Raw genomic sequence first — 13272 nt, forward strand, 5'->3', positions numbered from 1 at the left:
TTGGGTTTTGGTTATATGACCTCTGTAAGTGTGTATGCACTAAGAAATAAAAAGAAAATCAGCCATAACCATGGTTAGACAATGGTTACAACAAGGTTGAGCCAATTCTAATACCTGAGAAAAATAACATCTCTATAGATAACAGAAATACAGCCCTCTCTTTAGCATTGTAACTACTCTTCCTGGTTAAAGAATGCTGGTAGGAATTGGGTTAGTATCTACAAATGCATAACAGACTCTCTATCCCAACCCTTAGCATCTTTTTACCCCACTCAGATCCTTAGGGTCAGGAATCCAGAAGTAGTTATCTGGGTAACAGGTTCAATAAGGTAACATAAGTCTAGGGGAGGTCGTATTCAGGATATAGGACAAAGCTCCAGTCATATGAAGGCTTCATCTACTTTCTACCTCACTCACGGATCTTTGGGTAGGAAACTTCAGTTTCTTCCTGACTTTGGTTGGAGCTCCTTGCCACAAGGGCCTCTCCAGATCTGCTTATGGCATATATGGAAGCTGGCATCTTCCAGAATAAATGACCCTAGAGAGAAAAACAAGTGAACAACTAAAGTAAAAGAGGCAATGATTTTATAAACTCATGTCGGAGGCCACATTGCATCACTTGTACTATTTTCTATTATTAACAGATATCCCCGTATAGTGTGTAAGGAGATTAAACAAGGCACAGATACCAAGAGACAGGGACTGTTGGTGGCCATATTGGAAGCTGGGATCAAAGACTTCTGATCTGATTCCCAGAAGTTTTCTGTAGAAATTTGAGCCAATTACTATTCCTTTTACAGTAGTAATTCCTCTCCCCACCCCAAATTAAAAGATAGTTGAAAAAGCATGTTAAATATTGTTTGTATGTGTGTGTATAAATTCATATATATAAATTTAATATTTTCAAGTAAGAAGGCATTCTTTTTTGACTTTGAACTATAAAGGAGTATATATAATACATGCTTATCAGTGATTTTTTTCAGGAAAAGTTACTCACAATCTTGATATGTGTATGAGGTTTTCATTTTTGTTGCAAAGAGTATATATTTTTAATGCTGCAACTTTTTTAAAACAAAACCACAAACTTTTGGTACAAATATGGAACCAATTATTTAACCCATCTTCAGTTTCTCCTTTGCATCTCAATGAGATCAGACCATGTTTCATAGTTTTTTAATCATAAGTTTTCTTCAGATTTAAAAAAAAATTAAACTTTTTATATCCATTCATGAAATGATATTTAGGATTTCTAGCAGACTTATAGTACATAGATCTAAAAAGAAAATTTTAAAGTTTTAGAATTATTTTAGTCTTAAACACCACAGTGAATATTATAAAGTTGTAACATTCAGGTTCCTACTCATTAACTGAGACATTCTATATTTCTGTCCTTATGCTAATGCAGTTTCCCTCAGTTAGAATCTGCGCCGCAGATGAAGGAAGCTGATTATATTGTCCTGTGGTAGGAGAACAGCAGGCAGAGTTCAATGAGGCTTTTTATCTTAAATTATATTTTCAACTTGACCTCATTAAATTCTTTTCCTTCTGTTTGTCATTGTTAGGCTTACTATTTTTCCTATTTCCTCTTAGCCCCTTTCCCGTTTTTAAACTATCCTTTAGAAATAACTCTTGCCTGCACAGTTCATTATTTCTAACAGCAAAACATACCAATGCCCTAGTGCACTGATTTCATTGTGCCTCATGACCCACATTCAGACAAATTCAGGTAGATTCCCTAGTTGCTGATTATTTTTTAGAAAATCATTAAATGTCAAAGCCATTTCCATGCTATGCTTATTTTCAAATTTATTTTTAAACTGTCTTTAGAAGAAGTTGCTATAGTCTAACAAATGAAAAAAAAAAAGCATTTTATTTTTTACTTAGATTTTGGTTTTTAGGAAAATAAATAGCAAATTAGGGAAAAAGTTTGCCTTAGCATAGGACCTAAATATCTATTGCAGTGAAGCTGATCATTTTTAAATATAATGCTTGTTTTCTGTGCAATTTTGTAATAATAATATGTTTCATTATTGCATATGCAATGTGGATGTAAACATATGTTTTACATAATTATAAATACAGGTATAATTTTAAAATAAGGTAAGTCATTTAAACTAAAGTGCAGCTTTTCAAACATCATTTACAAAAAACTCTGACAGAAAGGTAATCAGATGATCCAGTGTTATTAGACACAAACACTGGAAAGACTAAAGCAACTCCAAATGAATTAAAAGAAAAGGGCCATTAAACTGGAGAATCCCAACAATCAAGTAGAGACATTTCAGGCTCTTTAGGCATCACTGCTGGAATAAATACGTTATCACACTAAGCTTTTATGAAAGGCTGTTACATTTTTACCAATTTTAATCTGTTTCATTTTTGTGTTTAAAAGATGGGAGTTGCATTAAAATAAAAATTCCATTTGGGTTATTATCTCCCCAGCTGTCTTTACAGACCACAGGGCTGGCCAGAGAATACTCTCATTATGTGTGTGGAGCAGTTAGTCAGTGATTGATGCTGCGTTAATGCACGGCACAGACGCCTTCCTTTTGTTACCAAATATTAGACAAATTAGTTCTTACCAATTCATAAACCCCACTCCTTGCTGGTGTGTCCTCCTCCGCCCTCTTCTCACTTCCTTCCCCACCCCCATGCTTTCTGCTGGGTACCTGACTCCATCATAGATTGTTAATATTGTAAACAACCCTTCCTGAGTGCGAACCCAGGCAGGAGAAGGAGATGGCAAGGGAAGCTGCAGAAAACAGGCATTGGTTCTTAGTTGGACGATATACAATGGGTTTTAGTCATTTTCCAGGATACCTTGATACAGTACTAACAAATGGATGTTTCCCTGTCACAGTCCCAAATGAGTTTTCTTCCCACTTTATGTGAGGAACTATATATCTTTTCAATTGCTTTAAATTTACTTCTGTAGGGATGAAGAGAGATGTGTTGTAACTGTATTTAGACAGTTTTTTTTTAATCCATGAAGCCCAGTGTGGGGATGGGAACACCTTTCTTCCTCTTGTCCAAAATGTTAGTTTTGTAATTCTTCAAGGAACTTTGGAAATGGCAGTCCAGAAGTTAAAATTGAGTTAGACTTCTGAACCTGCTCAGTGGCATCGAGCTGGACTGTGCATCATACATATTTATTTTGAAAGGGTATGCCCTTGATTATAAAGCATTCTAAGAATATATGATTAGATATTTATTATTAATGCTAATAAGAGATGCTATTTTTGGACAACAGCATTTTTTATGTTTACTGCAAGATAGTTGTTGCTAAATCTTACATGTTTTCCAATTTAATCCTAAAATGGACACTTAGCAGTTGCACAGATGATGAAAATGAAGCACACAGTTAAGCACCTGGCCGTTTTTCCTAGTTTGCAAGCAGATCTTATGTCTATCTTATGGAAAGATGCAGTATGAATTATATTTTGTTTATAAATCAAAGTAAATTAAAATTGATTTTCTTTTCAAATTTTATAATATCAACCATCCCCAAAGACTCTTTTAAGCACTTTTTAAACATTCTAAGATTTAAGTTCAAATGCAATAAATACTGATATAGAGGTGTTGATATATTTAATGGATATTAATATAACCCATCTAATCAAGAACTTGAAGCACTGAATAATTCTTCTTAGTATACAATTCAGTATCATTTGGAATTTTGGTATATTACAGCAATGTTAGAACATGTTATGTTCCCCAAAAGAAAGACCATACCATTCTGCATTCTCCAAATATCTCCTCTCCACTGTACTTTCTTTGTCCTATTCTGGACATTTTTTGTAAATGGAATCATATGATATGTGGTCATTTTTGTCTGGCTTCTTCCACTTAGCATAAAGTTTTTAAGGTGCATTAATATTTTTGCATATCTCAGAACTTCACTGGTTTTATTGTGGAATAATATTCTATTTTATGTATACAGCACATTTTGTTTAAACATTTACCTAATGATGAACATGTCCAGTTGTTTTCAAGGTGGGGTTGTTAGGAATGGTGCTGCTATGAACATGTGTGTTTACATTTTTATGTATGTATTTGCTTTCACTTCACTGGGGTCTATACCTAAGAATGGAGGTACTAAGTTATATGTAACTTCAAGTTTAGCCTTGAGAAACTACCTACTTGTGTTACATAGTTGCATTGTCTTACATTCCCACCAGAAATGAATTAGAATACTAATTTATCCACATCATCTCCAACACTTGTTATTGTCTATCTTTTGTTTTATCATAATCAGACCATGGGTATGAAGAAATATCTCATGGAGGTTTTGATTTGTATTTCCCTAATGACTAATGACATTGAATATCTTTTCATGTGCTTACTTGCTATTTGTGTATTTTCTATAAAGAATGTCTATTCAAATCCTTAGCCCATTTTTAAATTGAGTGATCTTATTATTATTGAGATATAAGTATTCTTTATGTATCTTGGGTACAGATCCCTTATCACATACATACATGCTTTTGCAAATATTTTCCTTTATTGTATAGGTTGCCTTTTGCTTTCTTGATAGTGTTTTTGGCTGCACACATTTTTAAGTTTTGATGTAAGAAAATATTTGTGAGTGACTTTTACATATTCAAAATGCTTTACTAGAACCTGATACTAAATCTGCACTTAGGAACTTTGCCTAATAAAGAGTAGCACATGACATTACATAATGTCATTATGTAAATATAAAACATAAAATTGTTAGGTAAAATGTGACAAAGGGCCACATGGAATTTGCTGACCATGTATCTTGGGATTTGAAAAATAGGATTACTTGTGGTTGTAGGAAGTGCTATTGTTCATATTTGTTTCGAATCTTGAAGTAAAAATCAAGGTTAAAATGTTGGCAGATTTTCCCTGCTCTAATAAAGATTAGGGAAACTATTGATTGGTCCCATTTGTACTTTGGCTTCTGGAGTATACAATACTTCTGATCTGGACTATTTTTTGCTATAGAGCAGCAATTCTAAAAGTGCATGTAGCTGAGCTCTGGGAAAGTTTGAAATCTTTACAGGTTGTTAAGGACTACTACTGGGCCAAAATAATGTTCATAATAATATCCAAACATCATCTGCCATTTTCACTATATTATTAACATTGCTGATTATTTAGAAGCAACACTGGATAAAACTGCTGTTCTTTAGCATGAATACAAGTGGTATCACCCACCTGTCCTGGTGGTCTTATGTTCTTACTGCCATAGTCTTGCAGGATTAGTTTAAAAATAAGTGAATAAATGAGTAAATAAAAATCCAAGTTTCACTTCAGAATGTCCTGGTTAAGTATAATAATTAACTTTACTAAATCTCAACCCTTGATTACATGTGTTTTTGGTAGTCTGTTGGATGAATTGAGAAAGAAACACAAAACACTCTGCTATGTACCAAAGCATAATGGTTTTCTCAAAGAAAAGTGTTCATGTGATTAGGTGTTAAGATGAACTGCTTAAGTTTTTATGAATACAATTTTTACTTAAAAGATTGACACATTGTGGATACTGAGACTTAGGTATTTACCAGAAATTTTCTCATATTGAATGAAATAATGCTGTCATTTAAAGGAAAAAACTGACAGCATTGTTAGCTGTCATAAAATTTGAACTTTCAAGTGAAAATTGGAATTTTGGAAAACTTACATCTGTCACTGAGAACTTGAGAAATTCCCCAAAATTAAAGGCTTCTCTGATAAAATGATGATATTATTAAAAATGGATTTTTGATACTGTATCATGAAATGTGTCAACATTTGGAAGATCTGCATAACTGAATAAATTAATAATTTCCCAATGATTTAGGAATGATTTTATAAAACCGCTTGAATAAAATACCTAAAGTGATGAACAGATCTTTGGATTTTAGTGGAATAGTATATAGAACCCCTATTTATCTGGGTTCAGAGTCAATGCTTTACCTTTGTTTTAACAAACTTGACATTTGATTTACACCTGCATCACTGTAGAAGGTCAAATATTTTATACAAATTTTTTTATATAAATATGCTATTCTTCTCATCACTTTTTAGTGTGGAAACATTCTTAGATTTCACTAAAAACTTTTTATAGTAACAAGTAAAAGTTTATTATGTGATTTCAGTTAATTAATGAAAGCTAAATTTTAAATTATTGATATACAGTAAATATCAATAGTTGTAACCTATATTAACAAGAAGCTCCTTAGAATCTTCAGTAAGTTGTGGAGATATTGATCAGTGGTAGAGTACATACTTAGCATACATGAGGCCTTGAGTTTGATTCCCAGAATCCCTCAATAAAAGTTCTTTCTAGAGTCTGGTAAATTTTAAGAGTATAAATGATATTATGTGAAGGAAAATTTGGGAACCAGTGTTGTAGATTAATTTTTCTTTCCTAAATTGTTTTCAATTACTCTTTGAGACTATAGGAAAAGGAATTTCCAGTATAATTTAATCAGCTGAAATGCTTTGCATGTGTCGTATTAAACCATATGAATTGAATAAAAAGAGAAGACTGAATTTAGAATATTCTTTGGCATTAAAATCATCTCTGGTTAAAGCTTACAGTCAGATTTATGATTATAATAGGCACCTGTTTTGCTATCTCTTTATTTTCATCTGCAAGCTTTATGCTGTCTTTTCATAACTCTATCATAAAATAGGGGACTTAGATAAAATATTAATTTTTAGACTTTAAGTGAAAAAAATCACTATAGATTTGCTCTTAATTTTCGACATTCTCTAATAATCTTTGTGTCCTTCATAAACATTAAGGAAACCTAAATTTAACACTTATTGATGGTTTCATATATGCCCAGCACCCTGAGAAAATTTTGTAATATAGTAATGAACAGGAACTTTCTTGTTTGGAGGAAGAATGTACATACATAAATATGATGCAGATTTTATAATAGATGCATAGAAATGGTTTTGGGAAGCATTAGCAAGAATGCAGTGGTCATTTCTTTCTGGAGGACTCAAGAATGTTCTCATGAAGGAGGTAGCCTCAAGCTGATTATTGAGAGATGAAAACATGTTAGTGGGAAACACACCAGAAAAATAAAAAGAAAGACATCATAAAGTATATGGGAAAGCACAAGTAATTCCATATGATTGGAGCAAATAGTGCAGGAGCACCTGTAAGAAATGAGTTGTCAGATTAGCCAAGGACCATGCTAAGAAGTTCAGTCTAAGGCCAGACTTTACCTAAAGTGGAAAGTTGTTGATAAGGTCTGAACAGATTTGATTTGTATTCTGTGTAATTGACTCTTCTATCAGTTTCTTCCTTCTACAAATACTTCTCAAAGCCTTCCTGTGTAACAGGTACTGTGTCCAATCCTGCAATTAAACAAATCAATGAGATATATTTCTCAATATCAAATATCTATAGTGTGCAATTAGATTTCTAGATGTGCTCCCATGATATAAACACTGCTAGTTCTTAATAGTATGGGAAACTGAAGTCACTCTAGAGCCTAATGTTAATCAAGCTATAATTGCTATGACTTTGGAACCTGGACAAGATGGCCCAGGGAGTAACAATTGTATGGAAGTCATCTTGATGAATGTCTATAGGAAAACTAGATAAAAAGTTCTTAAAGTGCCAAATGGATTGAAGATACTCTTGAGGACTTAAAACAACCTCATTATTTATAAAATCTTTCAAACTTAGTAATTGTTAGTGAGAGAAAAAAATCACAATGACAAAAATAATAGGGCTCTAGGGCAAATGTATTTTCAGGGGGGTGGAACTGTAGTTTAGATTTAGTATAAGTGCCTGATTTTTAGCTTAATAAGTATCCCCTAAAAGAGATAAAGCATTGTGTTGGACAAAGAATCCAGGAACAGTAATGACTTTAAAATACAGTAATAGAAGCTTGAAGCATTACAGAAATTTTTAGTATGTCTCCTGGTCATTTTACATATGTTGTTATTTATCTACTGCATGAGAATAGGAACTGAATAACTGATGCAAGGCCAAAAATGGACTTGAGTTTGACTCAGAAGCAGCACCCGTGTCAGACTGAAACAATAGTCACCCACCTGCCTACCTTCATCTGCAACAAGGAGTGCAGTGTCCATCACACCATGATTTGATTAGGAACTAACAAATCTTTATTCTGATTTTAAGGAGGCTACTTTTAATACAATTCTAGTCTGAAAGTAGTAAAGGATAAGTAGATGAGCCATAGAGTTTTGGATCACGGAAAAAAATTCTGGCTTTCAGAAACATTAAAATTTTATCCCAAATCAGTTGAATATATATGACTTGGGTTCTACAGAGAATTTTGGATAAAGATAATGATTTTAGTCATACCCTATAGATAATAATAAGTTTAAGATGTGTACCCTATAGATAGAATAACTTTAAGACATGACATTGCATCAGAAATTCCAGAGGAAGATTGTTATCAATTTTATTAAAACTAAACAAAGAAAGCAGGGGAAGAGTATTCTTTATCAGGTGGCAGTAGCCTTGGAGGTAAAACAGCTTCTGGAAAGAAACTGAGAGTGAGGGATTCAGACATATGGATAGATGGAAAGCAAGAGGAGAATAAGGCTGAGGGGAACTCCCAGGGCTAAACATGCGGATGAGGGGGAGGAATGACCTTTAAAATTTCCAAAGGAAGAGATAAGGAAGTAAAGCTGGAAAAGACACACCATTAAAGTTAAGGTGGGTACTATGTGGAGAAAAAAAAAAGTAGAAATGGACACTGTTTCGGATATACCTGGTAGTCCCTTAAGATAGATTCTGAAACAGAGCACAGGATTGGGCAAATGAAAGCTACCTGCTGAACTCAACAACGAATTCAATGGAACAGTGATTCCCGCTTGTGTAGATTTAGGAACCCAAAGACAATAGGCATGGGCTACACTTTTAAGTAGCATGGCTGCAAAAGAAAGAAGAAAAGGGAGAGTATCATCTTGCAAAAGGACAGACTGTCAAGAAAGTGCTTTTGTTGATTTAGATGGTGTAGACTTAAGCATGTCAGAAGCCAACAGTATGAGCCAGTGGCAAGGGAGTGGCAGGTGATTTATTTGGGTGAGTGGCAACTCCTATTCTACACAGGATAAGAAACCTTGAGTTCTTTTCATTTATCATGGCATTTCTGCCCCTGGTAAATGTATTCTTGTCAATTCTCTCACTTTATGTCTTACAGAACTTTTGTTAACATGCTTTAAAATGAAACAAAAAAAAAGGTATATGAGAACAAAATTAATGATTCTCAAAGCTTATTATGATATTGCCTTGACTAATAGGAAATCAATTAACTTACAAACCTAATTTTTTCTGCACTTTTCATTCTGTATGAAAAGGAAGTATTTTATATAAAAGAGGATGTATGTGGAGGTGGGTGATTAAGGATTTAATTTAAAATCTACTTCAGGGGCTGAACAGGTAATCAGTAAAGCTTTCTTATGTGCTTGCTCTCCCAAAGATAGGATGATAGGTGCTAGAGTTGATACAGGGAATTACAGCACATGGCCTTTGTTGTCATGAAGGCTGCAATCTGAAGATATAAAACTGCACACATGAAAAGGTAGCTAACGGTGTGACACCATATCCATTATGACAAACACCGTAATGAATGATGGGGATTAAATGCAATAGGAACTTAGGAAAGATGAATGGCACTGAGTTGGAGTGTTCTGAGGTAACTCCTTGGACAAGATTGGATTCAAGCAATTCCTTAGGTTGGGTGGATGGGAGGTGACAAGAGAGAAAGGATTTTCAGTTAGAATGGAAGTAATACTTATTAATTAGGAACACCTATTTGTTAGTGATATTGGATGTTTTGATATGCATAATAATTAGTGATTTGGAGAAGTGAGAAGTAATAGGGAGGGATTTGTTCCAGGTGACTGAATACACTCTAGTTTATGAGGCTAATGATTTGGTTAGCACGTTCTTTAGTCATAGAACTCTCTCTCCCCACCTTTCTCTTTCCACTTTTATTTTTGGTTTATTTATTTTTTGTTCTTCCTGGCATCTGAACACTCTTCAGTGTTTGAGAAATTCTCCCCTAGATGAGAGTTGGTAGGAGACAGAACTTATTTCTGCCTACAAAACTTGAGAACTCAGATGCTTCCTTGACCAGCACCCTTACAAATCTAGGGCATAGAAATATGCTCAGCCACGCAGAAGATCTATCTGGGACTTCAAAAGAACCCAATTGATTTGTAATGAGGTATGCATTCTGGCATGGGGACAGCCACATCCTCTCTGTAGTGATAGTGGCAGTACACCTGGTGTTGAGCCCCAGCACTGTTGGTGATGAGCTGTGGCAAGCTGTGGCATCTAGTGGTCGGTGGTGGAGACAGAAGAATCCTCATTACCTCTTTGGTTCAGAGGCATGATTTGGATATGGTTTGGGCTGCCTAGTCTCTCTTCTTTCATGTCCATTCTCTGAGCCAGGTTCTTTTGCCATTCCAACAATTCTGCAAGCAACCCAATAGTCCTTCCAACAAATATCCTTTCTGCTTTTATCAGTCACAGTTTTCTGTTGCCTTTGTCTAAGAATCATCACAAATCCAAGAATTTAGGATGAGATGGTGAGGGCATTTCATGTTAGCCCAAGAAATTTGACTTTTACAGGGACTATCCTTATATTAAAGGATTTTGAGAAGCAGGATGACATTACCTAACGGATGCTTTATGAAGACTAATGTCAGTATCATGAAAAATAAATAATTTGAGAGAGACTACAGTTACTGCTACAGTCTGAATGTTTAGTGTTTCCCATAGACCTGTGTGTTAAAAGTTATTTCCCCAGGATGAAAGTGTTGGAAAAATGCTAGGAACCTTTAAGACGTAAGGCCTTATGGGTAGTCTTTAGGTCACAGGGGGCATGCCCTAAAAGGGAACTGTTGGATCCTGGTTTCTTCCTCTTTTGTGTTGCTTTCTGGCCATGAGGTGAGCAGTTTTCTCTGCCACGTTCCCCGCCATTGTCATCTCACATGCCCATCAGAGGCCCAAGACACTGTTATCCTTGGTCTTGTACTGGAACCTCTAAAACTGTGTACCAAAATAAAGTTTTTTTCTTTATGAGTTAATTATTTCAGGCATTTTTTTATAGTAATGGGAATCTGACTAATACAGATAATATGGGAGAAGTGGGTCATATTAACAAAGAAGTTGGTGTACAGTAGAAGAGATTAGGTTGTTTGAATAAATGCAACAAATATATAATTAGGCAATATTGATGTGGAGTTGGGCATAGATTAGATAAATGAGTCAAACTTTAGAATAATAACATGTGTGGGTCAGGTAATTTTCTAGGCAAATGAGTTATATCTTTAATGAAGATGCCTGAAGACTGACATGTAGAAATAGTGTTTCATTTTGACAATGATTATTTTCAGCTTTGCCTCATTCACAATATGTATTTACATCTGAAGAAAGGAGGTGAATATCAGTTGAGAAAGAAGTAAAGTTTATTAAATAAACCCCATCCCTTGCTGTACTCCATGTGCATTTATGTTGGAATCTCTTTTTAGAAAGTTAAAAAAAAAAGGCAGAAGCAAATATTGACTACATTTATATTATGGGATGATAAAAAAGAAAATGAATTTATAAAAGAAGGTAACCAATAATTTGCCAAGAAGTATCAGGATTGCCAGAACCCTCTGCAGCTGAATTTTACAGTCCTGTTTTAACATCAGAAGCAAGGTTGGCTATTGTAGACAGGATGAGATCTGGAACTTAGATAAGATATTTTCCTTATTTTATATCTAAAATCCTTGTGCCACTGAATAAAGTTTTAACCCCACTTAATTAAGATATTAAAGGATGAAATTACTCACAAAGGATGCTCTTCCTTCACTCCAGAATCACAACTTTGTAGATCTTCAAGGACAAACAGGAAGCAAATCAAACATAAACATAACCGAAGACTTCAAGATGCCTTTCCCCACTTCTGTGATGCAGTGGAATTGAAACATGGAGAATTCCATGAAAAGCACAGAGTGGTATATAAAGGCGCCACTACTATTTAATTAACAGTCTTGTTTTGCCACTAATTGTTTGCTTTGAAGATTTTCCTGCCCTCTCTTGGCTTCCGTTTCCTTTTCTCTTAACTGAGGAAGTCACTGAAAGTCCTTGGGATACAGATTGAGAAATTGGAACCAGGGTCCAGGACATAAAACTGGTTACCAGAGGGAACGAACAGATGCTGCTGTGAGAGGAGACTGCAGTCTTCACTGCACAAGTTGAGAACAGTCGCTACTTTCCTTAAAGGTCATTGTTCATATTCCAAAAGAAATGGGGAGCTGGAGGCACACGGAGAACCTGTTGTCTTTGTCTGGGAGGGACCTACCTTTTTCTGTTATCCGTTTACCTTTTAATATAATTAGGCAGACCAGATTGGTATTTAGTCTTGTTCTGACAACAGCAAATTAGGCTTAACTCTTTAATTACAACGAGAAAGAAATCACCTTTCTGATATCCTTCAATTAGCTCAAGCAGCTGTTAAGTTATAATTAAAATTTCACATGGATCATTTGAGTTCTTGGAATGTTTCCATTTAATAACAAAACATTTGCATATATGCATTCAGTTTTCAACAACCTTTTCAAATCTGTCAATGGTAAACCAAGAACATTGGATACTGTTTTAAACAAAATCTTTGTAGTCTTGCAGGCAGACAGCTGGGTCCCACAAAATGAAAAATGGAAATAGAAGAAAGTGATCAAAAAGTATTAGTGCCTCAAGTTTTCTGGAGCTTGTTCAAAGAATTAGACTTCTGTTTCACTTATTGTTATCCATGGGGGAAGAATAAAGCTAGCCAGGAGAGAGTGGTTATTTGATGCTCAACAAATGGATGAATGGATTGCATGCATCCCACAGTACCATGACAGTCGCCTCATTGTGACTTCACAAGTAGGCTCTTGTCTCCATAGCCTTTCCAATGTGCGAATGTGAGAGGAACGATTATTTGTGAAAATTTAAAGATTAGCTTTTATTCTTATTTTATTATGAGAATTGAATCGACTAAGAAATTCTTGTCTTTAAAATTGCTCTGGCCAAAATTTTTTCAATACAGTTATGTACTCACCTATCTACATAGGGCCAAAATGTAAGAATAAACATATTTTAAGCATGCATACAATATTAGATATTAAAATCCTTTCAATATCAAAATACTGGCAACTCAGTTTAAGTATCACAGAATTTTTAAAGATTATGTTTAAAAATTCAAATTTATGACATTTGGATTGAATGTCAGAAAACTGTCTGAAACAAAAGAGAATAAAAAATATTTTTTCTCCCTTTTCAGATATAATTTATAT

At 34.5% G+C, this 13272-nt stretch overlaps 1 protein-coding gene across 1 annotated transcript in view; it reads left to right on the forward strand.

The window, feature by feature from the left end:
* The window catches only part of PDZRN4 (PDZ domain containing ring finger 4), a 347895-nt gene that overhangs the window by 127127 nt on the left and 207496 nt on the right, over positions 1 to 13272 (forward strand). The window lies entirely within an intron of this gene.

The sequence above is a fragment of the Sciurus vulgaris genome (genome assembly GCF_902686455.1).
Source record: "Sciurus vulgaris genome assembly, chromosome: 5".
Taxonomy (NCBI): domain Eukaryota; kingdom Metazoa; phylum Chordata; class Mammalia; order Rodentia; family Sciuridae; genus Sciurus; species Sciurus vulgaris.